At 41.1% G+C, this 19,096-nt stretch overlaps 1 long non-coding RNA gene across 2 annotated transcripts in view; it reads left to right on the forward strand.

Annotated features, from left to right (window-relative positions):
- The window catches only part of LOC109548576 (uncharacterized), a 187,600-nt gene that overhangs the window by 98,763 nt on the left and 69,741 nt on the right, over nt 1-19,096 (forward strand). For both annotated transcript variants that reach the window (XR_012333989.1, XR_012333988.1), the window contains exon 4: nt 8,216-8,315. This is a non-coding gene — a long non-coding RNA (uncharacterized lncRNA). The remainder of the gene's footprint in view (nt 1-8,215; nt 8,316-19,096) is intronic.

Genomic DNA, 19,096 nt, shown 5'->3' on the forward strand with positions numbered 1-19,096 from the left:
GGTATCTCACTGTGACTTTAATTTGCATTTTCCTGATAACCAATGATACTGAGCATTTTTCACGTGCTTACTGGCCATTTGTATATCTTTTTTGGAGACAAGTCTAGTCAGATCCTTTGCTTGTTTTAAAATTGGGTTGTCTTTTTACTATTTAGTTGTAAGTGTTCTATTGATATAAACATCCCAGATAGAAGTTTGTTATTGGATATATAATTTGTAAATATTTTCTCCCTCTGGGTTTATTTTTAGTTAGCAGTTTTAGCCACTGCAGAAAACCTTCTGAAAAGAATGAAAGAGAATTGCTGGGATACTATATTTATGATCACTATGAAATTCTATTCAGGGGCTTCTTATATGCGGCTTAAGGTTTAGGGAGAATGTAAAATGTACTTGCTGTATAGGTTGTCAGTCACGAATTCATTCTGTTTCCCATTTGGTGGTAATACAAGAGTGGGAAGAAATTTGTTTGTGCTATATATAAGCTCCTAATATTCTGCATTAGCCTTAGTGTATTTCCCCAAGTTTTAGAGCTGATTTAGAGTCACAGTGATGGAACAGCTAGACTTTGTGCTTTAGACTTGAGAGGCGTTTGAAAGAATTCTAGTGCAGAATGTAAGCCCTTTCCAAAGTTCACTCTTACTTTACTGCCCTTTAAAGGAATTAAAAGTCTTGTTTACTCTGTTTTTTCAATCTATTCTTTTAGAGAAAATTTATTTATTTCCAGTTATTTAAAATCAAGGTCCCCCAAACAAGCTAATTCTTTATATGTTGCTCTTTTTGACAGCATCACAAAGTAAGTTTCAGCATTGCCAACTGAAATGACTTTCCATGACTTTCCATGAGTCACCCCTAATTACATGGGCCATAGCCATTTTAATTCCTTATTTAAATTGCCATGGAGATTTACATACTAAAAATGTTGCCTGATGCATGTAGGTTATTCAGCTGCTTTTTTAGGCTAACTCTGTGAGTACCAGTAACCATGGAATGTGGGAACTCACCTTAAAGATGGTTTCCTGCAACTCCTCTTTTGAGTTGTAGTAACACCCCAGTAGGTAAGTACATGTTAATATATGTAATCTTTTTTATACTCTTCTGTATTTTCCAAATGTTCTAGAATTAACATGGATTATTTTATAATTAAATAAGCAATTATTTTAAAATTTGACCTTTTATTATTATACAAGTAGTACTTGCTTATTATAGAAAACATAGAAACTACATGTAAGCAAAAAAGAGCAAAATACATGTTGCTTGTAATTCTGCCACACAGAGATGACCATTATTAACATTTTGATGTGGTTTCTTCCAGAAAAATTAAAATGATAAGGTCACACTGATCTTTTACCTTTTTCTGCTAACAGTGTATTGTGACTATCGTTCTATATAGTAAACACATTACACACATGGAGAAAATAACCTTCAAATCTATGTCCATGTTTGACAAATTAACTTTATGAAATAGTCAGGGAACGTATTATTTATTCTATTTTATGCATGAAGAAATAGAGATGGAGAGAACTTAATTAACCTGCTTAAGTGCTCAAACTAATAAGTAACAAAAATGGAAATAATATTTGCGTTTTGACTCAGAATCCAGTTTTCCTTTCATTCCTGTGCCAGTAATAGGCTCGTGACACTATAGACACTGAGTCATCAAGGCAGGAAATGATAACAAATGTTAATTAAGGACATACCCGAGTCTGAGTGAACAAAAAAAATTGGGTTGAATTATGAACAGCTGGTGAAAGGAATTTTGTGGGGTTTTGTGCCTCATTAGTTGCTAATTAATTGCTACACATAAATACCTTAATTATTCAAACAGCTTATGAATAAAGGAGAAAATAATGTATAAACAAAGGAAAGGATGGATGTGACTCTGCGCATTAGATAATAAAATGATTACCCAAAAAGTACTCAACAGGTTAGCGAGGTGAGCTGAATCTATCAAGATGCTATGTAATATAGATGAAGGCAAAGTTCTCCACTTGGCAGCTCCAGATCTGCTGTGTATCTGTGGAAAACTTCCATCATGAGGGAATCAGATTTTCTCTATGCCAAGAGTGCAGTCACTCGACTCTGACACTGTAGTACAAACACAGCTATAAACAGTATGTCAAAGAATGGGCATGGCTATGTAAAACATCTCTCTTACAAAAACAGGCCATGTTTGACCAATGGGTCACAATTTGCTGACCTCTGTTTTAGATGATATTCTACTAAAGAAAGATTCCCATTTTCAATGGCCATGCCCATTCCTTGACATACTCTTATAGCTGCGTTTGCACTATGGTGTCAGAGTCGAGTGATTGCATGGAAACTGTATGGTTAGTAAAGGTGAAGATATTTACTATCCGGCCCTTCATGGAAAATGTTTGCCCATCCATGATCTAGAACAAGGATATGGGGTAGGGAGAAGAGTTCAGCTCCAATCTCAACTCCAGGCATTACAATTTTTAGAGAGGTAAATGTCAATGGAAGCGTGCTTGGAGGAAATTCACCATCATGGTGCAGGAACTGAAAATTAAGTCCCATCTGAGATGATAGAGAGATTGAGACATTTAAACATGGAAAAGAGAAGCATTAAAGGTGGGGGGCGGGGGCTGAAGGAGGGTGGAAGATTCTTAGCTGAATTAAAGTGCTGAAAGAATACCGAATGGAAAGATGTTGTGCCCCAACTAGAACCATAGTGACTTGCAGGAAGACTATTTAGTGGACTTTCTAACAATGAAGAATGAAAAAATGTAACAGGCCAGCCTAAGAAGTCAGGTTTCCTTGTCAAAGTTTAAAGTGCTCATGGCTGGACTGGATGATTACACGTTGGGGACATTAGTGAGGAGATTCAGAATAAGAGTAGTCACCATTTTGAGGATGCCTACTGTCTACCATCACCTCTTTATATACATCACCTCTAATCCTCATAAATAACTTTGTATTATTATGAACCTCACTTTGTGGATGAGGAAATAATTCAGAGAGAGTAAAACATTTGCTCAAACTCACAATGCTGGTAAATGTCAGATCTATAGTCAGATAGGTTGGTAGATAAGAGTTCTCTAAAAAGATTTTTTGGAGATATTTTTGAAAACAGAAAAGGAAAAAGAATAATATAACTAACAGATATTTCTGCCAACTAGAATTTACAATTATTAACAGTTGTCAGTTCTGGGTTGTGAAAATATCTGTGATAATTATTTCTAAGCTAGTTATATTAATTATACAGTTATAGTTACACAAAATGATTCTGGTTAACATCTCTACCTTAATGCTATGGGAAGTGAGAGTTTTCTGCTTTGCTTTTCCCAGGATGAACAGAGCAATCCCAGAACAGAACTCAAAGTTAAGAGTCATTTTCTTAACTAAAATTCTGATCAGATTAAACTGGTTGTTTCAGTGACTTTTGCTCTTCTTGTTGGTGGGGGAATTGTACCTCCTGCTTGGTAATAGCCCCCAAGGTGTTCATGGGGGTCCCATGGGATGGGGGGGATGGGGGGGTTCATGTCACACATGCCTTCCCAGACAAGTGGCAGCCTCAGCTTTTCCTCTTTCCTTCTACTCTGGGATTCTGCTGGGTCCCCCAAGCATCCCATTGTGCCAGCCAGTTCTGCTGGCTCCTTTGGTTACGACCCTGAGCACCACTGTTGATGAAAGGAAGCCTGTGAGATGCCAGAGCTTCATAAGGTTCGTGCCACAGTGGGGTGCCACTGACTCCTCTTTGTGCCCTCTCTGTTGAAGTGGCACCAAAGCCACTTGTGGCCAGTACCCCTCAGAGATTTTGGTGGAGCCATTTGTATTAGTTTGTTAGGGCTGATATAACAAGTCCCACAACCTGGGTGACTTCAAGAACAGAAACTTATTATCTCAGAGTTCTGGAGGCTAGAAATCTGAAATCAAGGTGTTGGCAGGATTGTCTCTTCTGAGGATTATAAGGGAGAATCTGTTCTAGGCCTCTCTCCTAGCTTCTGGTAGTTTGCTGGCAATCTTGGGTGTTCCTTGGCTTATAGAAGTGTCACCCTCATCATTGCCTTCATGTTCACATGGTGTTCTCTCTGTGTGTGCATGTCTGTTTCCATATTCCCCCATTTTATAAGGACACTGTTCATATTGGATTAGAGTCTACCCTACTCCAGTATGACTTCATCTTAACTAAGTACGTCTGCAGCGACCTTGTTTCCAAGTTATGAGACACTGGGGGTTAAGACTTGAACGTCTGATTTTTAAGAGGACACAATTCAACCCATAACACTGATCCTACAAGGTTTTTTGAGTTTTTTCTTAATAAGAATTGAAAGAGACCCTTTGGTCATAGGATTGTGACCAAAGGAAGGTAAATAGGATAACATAGATGAATCACTTTGTAAATGGAAAAGTGCTATCCAGATGGTAGCTGTTACTAAGGGATAATGCTGATATGTTTGCATATAGGCTCCCATCAAGAGATCTGCATGGAGAAACACTAAAGGAAACTCCTCAAGCCCCTCGTTCTCTCATCACGGCTAGAAAGACAGGGATGGGTCATTGGATTTTCCTCCGTAGGAAGTTGTTGGTGTTATAAGGGAGCTGGTAACAAAGTAAGAGACACGCCTAGCACTCACCTCCCTTCCACTCAGAGAATTGATTACTACCTTTCCCCAAAGAAAATGAACTACAGCAGCCCCTGAATCCAACCTTTTTGAAATTCTTAGTATCTGACTTCAAGTTTGATTGTAATCTCCTTGTGGAGTGGGAGCAGAGAGTCACAGAATTCGGAAGGAGAATCAGAGATCCTATATTTGGACTAGACTGGTTTCAGCATTTTTGATGTTGTTGTTCCCTTGATGAGCACAGAGGCCTGAGATCCCACACCTCATTAAAGAACGTTTTGTTTGTTTAATTCCCTTTTTCATAATTCTTCACAGTGCAGTGCTTTAGAGTCAGTGGGCCTTCTCTGAATGCTACTGGTCAGTTTACTTTGCTTTGCTTCTATGTTTTTATTAGTCTGGATGTTGTTCATTATATATATATTTTAAAAATTTATTTATTATTTATTTTTGGTTGCATTGGGTCTTTGTTGCTGTATGTGGGCTTTCTCTAGTTGTGGCGAGTGGGGACTGCTCTTCGTTGCTGTGCACGGGCTTCTCACTGTGGTGGCTTCTCTTGTTGTGGAGCTCTAGGTGCACGGGCTTCAGTAGTTGTGGCATGCGGGCTCTAGAGTGCAGGCTCAATAATTGGGGCGCGTGGGCTTAGTGGCTCCGCAGCATGTGGGATCTTCCCGGACCAGGGCTCGAACCCGTGTCCCCTGCACTGGCAGGCGGATTCTTAACCACTGCGCCACCAGGGAAGCCCCCGTTCATTATATTTTAATGATTTATTTACCTGGCCATCTATTCCACTGACCTAGAGAAACTTTTGAAGCCAAGGCATATGTACTGCTACTATTTTTATCTAAAACAGTGGTTCTCAAACTTTAGCAGGCATCAGAATCGCCTGGAGGGCTTGTTAAACCACAGATTGCTGGCCCATCCCCAGAGTTTTGTTCAGTAGGTGTGGGTTAGGGCTGAAAATTTGTATTTCTCACAAGTTCTCAGGTGTTGTTGCTGCTGCTGCTGGCCTGGGGGGGGGGGTCACACTTTGAGAACCAGTGATCTAGAGCAGTCCCTGGCAGACGATAAGTGCACCGTAAATGTTTCTGGATGCATGAATTCATGAGTGAAGGTGAGGAAGATTATCTTTTATATGACACTAGGAGACTGTGGAGAGAAAAAGGGAGGTTGCTTATCTGCCCCTTCTGCTTTCCTAGAGTGATGAGAACAAAATGACATCATTTACTGAAATCACTTTGAAAGCAGCTACACCTTTGGCTAGTCCTGTCAGTGCCTATTCCTCAGTCTCGAGGCTTGTCAGGGAGTGGGTTCAGGGCTTCCTTAATGTGAGAGCAGAGGAGACAAGCCTTGAGTTTCTCTACTTGCTGTTTTTGGGGCAAAGATAGTCAAAACTCTGTACTTCCTGTTTCAAAGAGTTGCAAAAGCTGGTTTTCAGTTATTTAACTGGCACAGACTTTAAGTTCAGTCTAGTCCTTTTAAGAGAACTGACTTCTCATATATTTTTCTAGTCTAACAAAAGCAATCATAAATTAATAAAACAATAAGCCAAAGAAAATAAATTAGTAGTTGGTTGAAAAAATTTTAACCTATTTGCTTAAATGCAAATTAAATTAAAAATTACATTCATACAATCATGTGTTCCATAAAGATTTCCATGAACACTTCTGATTAATTTCATGGAAAAATAGAAATATGGCTTGTTTCAAACAAGTTATTAAATACATATTGATTGCTGTAAGTGTAACACTGTTGTGTTAGCAATCATTTACAACACATGCTGCTTTAAAAGCAAAATGTTTCCTTGAGCTGTGTTGAACTCATATCTGTTTTCCAAATCACTTGAAAACTGGAGTGGTTGAAAATGGATTAGATGCAAAGGAAGAAGCATGGAGTCAGCGGGAAATCTACTAATTGGACTCTGGAGAAAGAATAGAAATCATTGGTCAGTTCTTGACAGTGAATTGGTAGTAGGGCTTTTGGTAAAAAAAAGGGAAGAAGTTAATGAATAAAAAAAGGGGGGGAATCAAAGCTTCAAGAGAAAGCACAACAACTTGACTGAACCCAGGAAGGGTGAGTTTGGAATCTCAATGGAAGGGAGAGTCTTAGAATGAAGAAGTTGCTCCTCTTCTGAGTCAGGAGGAAGTGAAGGGGAGCAAGGAGGATGGTGCCAGTTTTACCTTGTAAAAGTTCAGAGACCTCATCTAATCCTCATTTTATGGCAGAGGAAACCAAAGCCCAGAGAGGTGCAGTGACCTGTCCAAGGTCACCTCACACAAGGTCAGTCCCAGGTCTGGTGCCAGGTTACAGCTCTCCTTCCTCACTCCATACTATCCCCTCTCATTTTCACTTCCCTACAACCTCACTTTTGTTTCCTTAGCACATTAAGCAATTGTTTACTAGATATTGTTGATGGCTGTGGAAAAGAACAAGGGCAGGAAAAAAATAATAAAAGCAAATTCAATTTAGATGAGAAACAATTCAAATGCTTAATTGGTTGAAAAAAAATCAAGAACAGGTGGTGCTCTAGTCTGCCAGGAGTCTTCAGATGAGCGTCTGGATGTTATTTTGTATTCAAAATGAAAAATGTAGAAGTCTTTGTGTGTAAAGATACATCACAGCATGCAAGGTGTAGAGATTATATGAAGAAATCCAATTTGGACTGGAGAGGACATCGATGCAGATTCCAGTTGCACAGCTGCTATTTACATAGACTCATGTAGATCGCATCAGTGGTAGTCGTCTAGTTTCCATGTAGTCGCAAAATGGCGTCCTGGAAGAAAATGGCCACACAGTCACTACTTCACCTGTGCCACACCACTGTTTGTACCACAGTCTGCCAGAGGCAAGATATTCATGGTCCTGCTTTTTCAACCTTTGTTTCAAATCCGTCCTGCTTCCTGTCATTGCCCTCCAGTCGAAGTCCCACAGGAACACCCCTGGATTTGAACAAGTATGCTTATTACTCATCCCAGAAAGGGAGAATGCACACCATGGGCAACCATGGTGTGTCTCAGCAAGAGGCTGTTAGGAAGGACTTATTATAGAACTTGTTTGATTGAGTACTTTGGGGAAGACGCAAGGAAGCAGAGGTTCATCCTGGATTGCTACTCTCTGAAATCAAGGACAATTCTATTATTGAATATCCCTGTAAATCTTATGTATAGGGAGTGCAGCAGAGCTAAAGCTGTACTTGGGAAAGAAGCAGCAGTCACTCACATTAGCCAGGCTGTCTGCTATGCTGTGGTCTGGACAATGTTCACGCTTTGTCTGTGTTTAGATACGATCACTAAATGGCTGTGTTTTTGTCTCATTCCATCCTGGTCACAGAGTGGCCTTGTCTGAGGATGATTTTCTGTGAAACTGTTTATGTTCAACAGGAGAATGTCAAGGCCCAGCTAACAGTACTAGGTCAGCTTCTTGGATGTCAGGGGTGCTTTTCTCTTTTTCTGAAGGAATTAAGTTAGAGGAAAAAGGAAAAGCTTTGTGATGTCATTTCCAAAATTGAGTGTTTGTGTGTGTCCACCGATCTCTTCATCGATACATGCAAACGAGTGGTATCTAATTTGGATAGGTTTACTAAGAGCTTTGGAGCCCTTGTACTAACCACTCTCACTTTTTCACTTGAACTACAGGAACTGCTCTGTGAATTTGGGGTTAAAGCATCTGTGGAACAAGAATAAACAAATCAGCGCCCGAAGATTGGACCTACTTCATTAGCATGTTGCCTAAAAAGTGAGTTTGGCACAGTGTGGGAATAGAGAATGTGGAGAGCCAAACTGCTCTGCATTACTGGGGGGTGAACACACAGTTGGACTGTTCAGGGGCAATCAGGGAGAGAGGTGGTGCAGAGAGAGAAATGTGAAGGAAGGGAAGAGGAATAATCAGCAAGAAGGCAAAAGGTCCAGAGATGTACTGAAGGCAGGTGCCTGATGGAATTTTCAAGAAGGGTGCTGTGTGATACATGCTTTAAATTTGCTTGTTTGCAGTGCAGCAGTAAAATCCTCCACTTATGACCTTCAGTAAAAAAAACACAAGAGCTTGAAATGAAGGTGGGACTGGGTTGGGGATAATCTAGGAGGAAAAAGAAAGCTAAGAAGTAGAGAACAGACACTCAGTATAATTTGAAATAGAAATAAGCATAGAACATAAGTTCCCCCAGGAACATGAAGAGGTCCTGGGCAGGCATTCCAGAGTGTACAGAACAGGAGGTTGAACCAATTTTATGGACCTTAAGGGACAGAGTGACCTAAGATAATATGTGGATAAGGAACATAAAAGACTTGGGGAAAAAACAAAATAAGTTCTTAGCATGATCTGAGGAGTCAGGACAAATATCTAGATAATTCAAACCAAAATAAATTTAAAAATCCAAACCTCTATGCTTCTAATATATAGATGCTTCAGGAAAAAGTTTAGTTTCTAACTTTCTGTCTTAAACTCTCAGTCAAGAAACAAATTTACAGGACCTATAAGGCAAGCAAACATGCACCCTCTTTTTTTTTGGTGTCAAAAAAAGACAATGAATTTCAAGTGATTCTCTGATATTCATGACTGTGAGGATAGAGTCAAAGCTTTCAAATTAAGTTTTCAGTGTTTTCTGGTTGTCGGTGTCTGCAAACTGGGTTGATATTTTAAACCTGAGGTCACGGTTGGAGTTTAGTTTTCATATCCAACTTGGAGAATTTTGAGGTTCCCAAGGCTATTCTTGAGGCTTGATTGTCATATAGTCTCTAGTGCTTGAGTGAGAGAGAGGAAGAGATAGGGAACTGGAGACCTTTGTTTTGTTTTTCTTCCTTTGAACACTGCCGGAAGCAGGTAAAGCTCTCTCCATAGTAACCTCTATCCTTGCCCCTCAAAGTGTGGTCTGAGGACCAGCAGCATCAACATTACCTGGGAACTTGTTAGAAATGCAGCAGCATCTCAGGACCCCATCTGAGACCCGCTGAACTGGAACCTGCGTTGTAGCAAGATCCCCAGTGAGATTCGTATGCACCTTAATGTTTGAGAAGCATTCATCTAGGAAGTGTTACACAAATCCGTTTCTTAGGTGATAGGGGAGCTAGCCTATAAAAAAGGGAAGGGACATCACTAGATGTACAAACTTCCCAGCTAGATGTCTAGCTGCTACTAGAAATTTCATTAGGGATTTTGTTGTGAATTTGGTGTGAATTATATAGCTTAGGGACAGAGAAGGGACAGTAAGGACTTGGCTACACCTGGGACTCTACAACAGCTTACTAAAAGGCCTAGTTGGTTTCTTAATAGGCTCCTCACTGAAAAGAGACTAGCAGTTTCCTACCAGGGAACCAGGTGTAGCTGATGTTCCCATTCTGATATTCCCATTACTCAGGATTTTAAAGCTGACAGATTTTGAGACATAATCTAGCTGTTCTGTTCCTAGTGAAGAGGTGAGAAAAGAAAAAGGTAACATTAGCTTCTGAGGTAAAAAAAAAAAAAAAGCGTCTTCTGTTTCCTTTGTACCATCTTATAGCTCTTGGTAAAGTGGGACCCTCGCCAAATGAGCACTCGATAAATGTCATTAACAGTGATTTGAACCAGAGTGGTGATATTTTTAATGCAGCTCATTCCAACGAATGTTCTGCTTCCCACGTTAACTTTTATATACCCAGCAACCAGAAACCTACACTGCTGAGTGTACAGAATATCGGGCTCCAGCTTCAGGGTGATTAGATATTGATTTCTGAGCCCCGCAAGCATTTAGCGATGCAGAAGCTCTCGAGCGCTGGATCATCATGGACTGCGGGGCTGACGCTGGCAGAATTCCAGCAGTCACGATCTGTGGAAACATTCTAGAGTGGCCGTAAAACCCAGGCTGTGGATTTGACCCTTTTGTGTGGCCTGATCTGTGTCCTGGTCCACTGATTGTCCTTCTTACCCTGTCTTTGCCCCTGTCTTTGTAGACATAATGTTTTTGGTCACTGAGGGAACTAGGCAGAGAGAAGAGGTATTTGGTGCAAACTCATCCTGACTGCTGGAAAAAACCAACTCAGACTTATAGGTGATGAGCTTGCAGTGAAGAATAACACAATATTACTCTTTTATAGTTGTATTGTATATAGTATTGCTCTTTTTTATTTGCTGTGGGAGTTGCTATTAAAGAACTGTGAAAAATACCCATTTAAAGCTCAAATATATGGTGTTGAGAATAAGAGCTAATCTGTTGACAAGTTGTGGAAGATTAAAGATGGCTGTATTTTTGACATTCCTCTTTCGAGATATAGGGTCTAAGTCCCCTCTCTTAGAATCTGGGCAGGCTCTGTGACTGCTTTAGTCAACAGAATACAGTCAAGGCATGGCCGTGACCATTACATGACTGTGAAGTTGCTCTGATGCTGTGCCAGAAGAACGAGCTGGAAATCTTCACTGTGGAACTTGCTGGAAACTTGCCATCTGAGGTGCCTGGAGAAACCTCCCACGGGGAAGTGGCACTCCTCAGAATTTGTTGTGAACCAAACCAAAGGAATGCCCGGGGAAGCTGCTTGCTGCTGCGCGCTGCTGGCTGCTTCGAACTGCAGAGCCAGGAGCTACAGAAGCTACAGGTGACAGGAGCACATCAGAACCAGGAAGAGAAAGCCCTCCCTCCTCCAGCACCTCCACTGACAAAGCTTAACATTAACTCTGCTGACAAAGAAGAAATTACACAGCTGAGAGGCAATAAATTGACCATTGTCACAGGTAAAAAAAAAGCAAACAAAACAAAAACAGAATATAGTGGAAATGATATTTGCCAGTTTCTGGACCCAGACTTTGAGAAACTGGCAGCTTCTACTTCCTGTCTTTTGGAATCTGGCCATCATACTGTGAGAAATCCAAGTCACAGAGAGAGGCTACATGTAGGCCTTCCAGTCAGCGGTCTAGCTGAGCTCACAGCGAGTGGCCACGTGAGTGTGCCATCTTAGATGTCCAGTCCCGTGGAGCCTTCAGATGACCCCAGCCACTGTCTGACCACAACTGTGTGAGAGAACCAAGGGAGAATCAGTCAGCTGAGCCAGGCAACCCACAGAACTATGAGAAAGAATGATAAATTGTTTCAAGCAGTAGATAAGTGGAACACAAGTTGCTCTACTTACTTACAGAAGGAGGCCACTCTAAAGCTATATGATTCCAGTTTTACTCTTTCAGACATGTTCACAAGCCTCACACTTGGAAGATTCCCTGCTGCCCAGTGCAAATATTTGGTCCACCTAAGCTTACAATATCATACCTTCTCAAGTTCAGACTTTGAAAGGTGCCTTCTCATTGAGAAAAGCTCATGCTTGCTTTATTGAATTTTCACAGAGACCACCACAATGGTGAGACCATTGGGTGTTCCTGGTTCTATTCTCAAACACAGATCCAAAAGTAGCATTATGCACAGTCTGTGAGTTTGTCCACTCCTGATTCCATGTGGCCAGTTCTTCATTTAGTTCCTTCAGGTGGGAGCTGTTCTGGTAGGGAGTCCACCAGAGCACCAAACAGTGTCCATAAATGTCCTGTGTTATTGCCTTTCATCTGATAAATGGAACTTCCCAAAGGACTATGATTATGTTGAAGTCAGTATTTTGTTCTGGCCTCTCTTCCTGTATCTTATCGGTGGGGCATTGTGTCAATTCATGAGTCATGACACACTGGGAGCTGATATTCTTACAGAGTTTTGGTACAAACTTCCAAGGGTACAAACTACCAGTCTCAGTGTCTGCCCTATTCTAGCTCAGGATTCTCAGCCTTGGCTGCACGTAACAATCACCTGGGAAGTGTTCAAAAAAGCAAAACTACCCATGCCTGGTCTTACCCTGGATTAATTAAATAAAAATATCTGGGGGTGGGACACCAGTCCCACGTAGTGTATCTGTATGTCCAAATCTTACCTTTTCTTTAAGGCCCAGCTGAAATACTATTTTCTACATGAAGCTACAGAGTCCCACAATTGGCATCGTTTCTTCTTTCAAATTAGTTATTATTTTATTTTGGACTGTTTTTTCTACCTATCGTATGCTTTATTATCTCTTTTCCTTCTCCTTATACTCATGATATGTCTCTGATATGTATGTATACACAGTGGGAACTCAATAAGTATTAATTAAATGAAGACATAAATGGATGTTGGGAAAACCATCCTGCTTCCCATGGACACCAAGTTTGCTTTTGTGTTGATGGAGGTTGAGATGCCTAGGTATGGCCTCAGTCTACACTCCTCAATTAGAATTGCCTCGTAGCCATCCCCCCGCCCCAGCCCCAGCCCTCAACCATGGCAGAGCGCAGCTGCCGTTGCTCTTGAATCTCTGTCTCTGGTTGCTCCCAGTCCTCATCTTTCCTCTTGTTACTATTCAGTTAAGTTTTTTCTTTCTTATTTGAATGACTCTTCTTTACAAAGGTCTAAATACTTACTTTCTAGGCTTGGATGGTCATCAGAGGGAAGATGGATGTTCCACAGTGTGCTTTTGAAAGTACCAAGACTGATAGGGGTGCCTGCTTATCTCCCTTCTGACAAAGAACTAGCTATTTACTGAGCTAAAATGATAAATATTCCAAGAGCAAGCTCTGAAATCACCAAGCCCCACAGTACTCTTTGCAGTCTCTGTGCTATCTATACTGATGAAGCCACTAGATGTGAGTCTTAACCAGTAAAAGAGACAATGGATAATTGTTTTGGGTTTTAGGGCCTCTGCTGAAATGTTACTGATTTTCAAGTTTCCAGTAAACTTAGAACTGACTTCAAACAGATGGATCAGTGCAGTCCTTTTTCACTTTTTGTATGTAGCATTTTTTCCCACCTGTTATTTACTCATTCATTTTTACTTGTGCTCTGAAACACAAAAGTCATCTTATTTTTTCTTTAGAATTCATAATTTTAAGAGGTTACTAGAAAAGTCCTCTGATTCACCTGTAATTGAAGAGTTCCCCTTTGAAGTTCAAATCTTTCTTAGCTCTAATTTGAAAGGGAGTTACGTTTCTGTGATGGACTCGTGACATTTCTTACTGGAAAAGGTCAGATTTTAATGCCTTCTTGTGATATATGCATCTGGCTCAAGATCAGGCAGTTTTGAATGATGGAATTTAATTGTAATTTAGTAAAGGGCTAAGAGATAAGAAATTATGGCTTTGCTGTAATGCCTGAGCTGTACACCAATTCCTTAGCAGCCTTCATGGGGGTTTGTGGGTTAGAAGCTGCAACTTCAAGAAGCCTTTCAGGGACACCATGATGATGCTCTGAGTAAAAGCAAAGCCTCATCTTGGCTCAAGTTCCAGTGATTACCTGACATCCTACCTTAGAAAAATAAAGACAATTGCCAAGGTATAAATCCTTGTCTTCTGAACATTCTGGAAATCTAGATGGATATTTACCTATTACCTCCCATTTTGTCCAACTGCCTCAAACTTCTTACACTGTCGCTTCCTTTTTCCCCAACAAAAGTTCTTGAGTATACAAAGATACCTACCTACCTTCCTCCCTTTGTTGTGTGAAAAAAGGACTGCTTAAGATCAAATTAACTGAATGAGAATTCTCCCTTCCCAATCTAAGAAAGTCACTTTTCTCTATTCTGTTTTAAATGAATCAAAGAATTGATCCAACTAGGGTATGAGTTAGTCATACATTTATTAACAGATAATGTGATGTGGTAGAAAAAGTATTAGGACTGGATTTAAGCCCTCAATCCTTATTAGAACTTAGACTCTCTGAACTTCAATTTCCGCATCTTTAAATTACCTGTTAGCCTCAGGTTTCTTATCTAGTAAATTGCTTTGGGGCTTAAATAAAATGATAGTCTCCTTGGGATTGTTCTGTTATCCTGTGTTCTGGGGCGTGCTAATCCGCTGCTCATGGTACCTGATAATGCCCTCTTGTAGTGAATTCTTTTCTCATGTTGTTTTAATTTGTGCTTACGCGCTCATCCTCAGCTGGGATTATTATCATAATGTATGAGTCCTATGTTTCCTGGGTTGTGGGAGTATGTTTACAGAGATGGTTTATATTTGTCCTGTCTGGGTGTCCCCAGGATTTCACTTGTCTAGGGTGAATTTTCACAGTAATATGTCTGTTCCAGCACCATGTGGATAGTATTCATTTGGACTCCATATCTATACGTGGCACAAACTAGGGCTTGTGGGCCCACCAGACCTGATGCTTCTTTGCTTCTTACTCGGCCCTCTTGTGAAGTTCTCCCATTCACCTTACACAATGCGGGGAGGGTTTATGTAGAAGTGTAAGTTCTAGCATCACACTTCATATGGACCCAAGGCCTCATCTCTGATTTTCATTGGGATTTTATGACTCTAGTGTCTCTCTTTTAGGGTCTGCTACCCTCCAGGGTTCTGCTGCATTCCCTCAAGTTGTGTGAGTTCCTGTGTAGTTTTTTGGAAACCAGAAAACTCCCCTGTCTGTCTTTTGAGTTTGACTTTAAAAAAATACTGTAGTTTATCCAGCATCTCTGCTTTGTAAAGGGAAAGAGGATCTGAGTTCAGTTTGCAACACTGCTGAAACTAAAAATCAAATGTGTATTTCTTATGAGAATTTTCTCTTGTTAACCACTTTATTTTATTTCATGAAGACACCACTGTTCACTGGTAGAAGCACTGCTTGCCAGATGCTGTTGAGCATAGGAACCCCCCTGGGGATTTTGTTAAGGTACAGATTCTGATTCCTGTAGGACTGGGGTCAGGATGAGATTCTGCGTTGCTACCAAGCTCCCCAGTGACGCTGATGCTCCTGACCACACCCTGAGTAATGAGGATTTGAGAGAGACCAGTGATGACTTCTTCCCAATTGCTGATTTATCAGTTGCTGGAATTCATCTGGTGTGGTTGCCTGATAAAATCTTCACTCATCTGTCTGGTCTTGAAAATGAAACTTTGTGTTGAAAGCAGTTTGAAATTGTAAAGAGCTAAACAATATTTCTCCATTTGGGAAAAAGAACCTATAAATTCAAAATGGAATTAAATTATCCTTGAAAATACCCAGAAGCCCCCATCAGCATTTCTAAAACCTCCCTTCTGCCTCCTCATTTTCTTCTTATTAAACCTATTTTTGCTCAAGCTGAAATTCTGGACAAATTAATAAAAGAATTAACTGTCTAATTTAAGTTTTCTTTTTAAATTACTTATATTGTTAATATTTATCTTGATTCTTTTTTTGTAATTGTATTATTTTGTATGCTTTAGCCTGGGAACTTATTCATTATGGTTAATATCAATCCTAGAGAATGGAATATTTGAGTTCCAAACAATTTGTGTATCAGGCGAATCTTTGGGCTGTGAGATTATTAGTATGATCAAAGATTCACATGAAGTTAGAAGATTCTGTTGCCCTTATATAGGATGGGAACCATTTTCCAAACTTTCTCCTTGTACCCCAGAACTTAAAAAAGCAAATCAAAGGTTGATTGGCATCCTGGCATGGCTAACTTTTGCTACTTACATCTTAATTTTATGGATTTAATTTAATGGACTAAAACTGGTGTGACCTTTAGAATTAATCAGGGGTGTCGAGTAAGATGTGTTACAAGCTGACTTTCCCCATGTGGACTTATAGAAAGCTGGGTGTGACCTTATTATACCTGTGGGTATGGTGGGAGGTGACGCAGTGGGAGGTGACAGGGAAGAGAAGCAGGGTCCTGCGCCAGGTGCCTGACTCTGTGATGGCTCTGTCATCATGTCACCTGAAGTACCTGGGCAAGGCACATCCCCTTGTCAGGTCTCTGTTACCTCATCTACGATATGAGGGTTTGAGTGAGGCCATCTTCTGTTTCTTCCGTCTACAACACTATTCCCCACTTCCCATCACTTATGCCCATGTTCCATCTGCAAATCCATGAGCCACACGACAGGAAGAAAACAAGTGTTACCATATCTGTGAAGAGTCTGATCAGAAGTGCCTCTGAACAGGAACAGTGAGTGAAGAAATTTGTAGGAAAAAACTGACCCATGGGGGCTTCCCTCGTGGCGCAGTGGTTGGGAGTCTGCCTGCCGATGCTAGGGGACGCGGGTTCGAGCCCCAGTCCGGGAAGATCCCACATGCTGCGGAGCGGCTGGGCCCGTGAGCCATGGCCGCTGAGCCTGCGCGTCTGGAGCCTGTGCTCCACAACGGGAGAGGCCACAGCGGTGAGAGGCCCGCGTACCGCAGAAACAACAACAACAACAACAAAAAACTGACCCATGTCCTGCTGCTTCACACAGGGAGAATAAGTTTGAGGCTCGTGTGACCTAAATTGACATTTTTATTTGGAGAGAGGGTGTCGTGGGTTAAATGGTAGCCCACTGAAAAGGTATGTCTACCTGGACCTGTGGATTTGACCTTATGTGGTTATCACCATATTACATTTGCAGATGTAATTAAGTTAAGGATCTCGAGATGGGATCATGTTGGTTTAGGCCCTAAATCCATTGGCAACAGTCCTTATAAGAGAAAAAAGGGCAGAAGACACATAAGAGGAGAAGGTCGCATGAAGACCTAGGCAGAAATTGGAGAGATGCAGCTGCAAGCCAAGGACACCAAGACACGCCAGCAGCGATCAGAAGCTAGAAGAGAGGCATAGAGTAGATCTTCCCTCAGAGCCCCTGGAAGGAACCAACCCTGCTGACATCTTGATTTCGGACTTCCAGCCTCCAAAACTGAGGGAGAATAAGTTTCTGTTGCTTTAAGCCACCTAGTCTGTGGTAATTTGTTATAGCAGCCACATGAAAACTAATACAGAAAGTATAGCAGCACCAGTATTTACTAAATGTTCTAAATAAGTTTTACATTCATTATTTATATAAATTTATTCCTCATGATAATTTTATAAAGTAGGTACTATCATTACTGACATTCTAGAAGTTAGGAAACTCAGGCACAGAGAGGTTATATAACTGGCCTAAAGTCACACAGCTAATAAGTGAAATTGGAATTCAAACCCCGAGTTCATTTTCCTTTACCTCTAAGGTCTACCTCCTACCTGTCATAACCACATGGTGGTTATGGAGCCCGCCATGTGGTATTTTCTTCACTGGCCAGTGGGACCAGCACTTTGTATTTTGTCACAGCTGGTGGTGCTCACTGCTGTAAGGCTGTGGTGACAGGGCCTCTTGAAAATCCAACAGAGTAGAACGTAGAGCTTATTGTCTTAAAGTGAGTAATTTTCCATAAAAGGCAATTTAAGGGAAAGCTATACTCTCCCAAGTTGCAGAGGTGTAGGAGATACAGAAAGCATTCTTCCCTTTGAGAGCACAATACAACCCTGAAGGTATCTGGGCAGAATTTCACCCAGTTCAGTTTGGCAGTTTTTCAGGAAGTTAGTGCTGGGAGAAGAAAGTGGAAAATGTGAAAATATAATTCAGTTCTTGAAGGGACAGAGGATTATTTTTAAAAATAAAGACTGGGGAAACACTTAAAACCCTAGTTAGCAGGGAGGATAGCCATTAAAAGCATTTCAAAAAAACCAAACCATGTCCTTATCAGGGTATTCAGTTCTGGAGCAAGCAGCCCAGAGAGAGGCACAGGAGGCCTGAAGCCCCTTTAAGATGCCCTTCCTTGCCTGAGGGGCCTGTGGGAGGGAGCAGGTTTCCAGCGGCCTCTTCAGTCTGGGAAAGTTTCCAGAGAGCAAGGCCTTCTTGAATGCTGACAGCCTCTTCTGCTTTCATGGAAACTTCTAGCTGGGGAGGGGGGGGTTGTCAAATGCATGCAGATTACTTTATGTCACTGCTTTATTGTGAGGGAGAAGGAGAGATCAACCTCCCAACCTTTACGTTGGCATTCACTTAGTTTAGAACATTTTGTTAAATTTTGTGAAAGATGAATGAAGCTGGTTTCTCAAAGATGATGCTTGGGTGCCTTGCTTTGTGTTTGAGGGTACAGGGTTGACTGCTAGGGGACATCTGTACTTGATCAGGAATCAGGACTCAGCTATGGCTTGGGGACTTTTTCCTTGAATGTTCTTGGAAGGAATGGAACCTCTATAATAATAAGGATAATAAGGAATATTTGTAAATCACTTTAGAGTTTAATAATTGCACTTGTCTCCGTTTTTTCATTTAATTTTCACAACATCCCTGTGATGTAACTATCATCTCAGTGTAACAGATCTGAAAATCAAAGCCTTGGAAAGAGAAAGTAGTCTGACCAATTTGCTTACACTGGAAATATTATTAAATGAGATAGGTGTAAGGCACTAAGAATGTAGCCTGGCATCCAATAAGTACCAATTAAGTGAAGCCACCTGTTGTCACTCTCACGCTGCTTGTTATTATTATTGTTTGTTAATTACTATCTGGTAGAGTTGGCACTGCAGCCCAGATTGCTGACCCCATACTGCCAACATTTTCTGAAACAGGAGGATGCCATTTCCTACTTGACCATATTTCCTTAGAGTTTTTTCCTTTCTGTTTCTTTTTTTTTTTTTTTTTTTTTTGCGGTACGTGGGCCTCTCACTGTTGTGGCCTCTCCCGTTGTGGAGCACAGGCTCCGGACGCGCAGGCTCAGCGGCCATGGCTCACGGGCCTTCCTGGACTGGGGCACAAACCCGTGTCCCCTGCATCGG

Source organism: Tursiops truncatus, chromosome 9, assembly GCF_011762595.2.
Source record: "Tursiops truncatus isolate mTurTru1 chromosome 9, mTurTru1.mat.Y, whole genome shotgun sequence".
NCBI classification, from domain to species: domain Eukaryota; kingdom Metazoa; phylum Chordata; class Mammalia; order Artiodactyla; family Delphinidae; genus Tursiops; species Tursiops truncatus.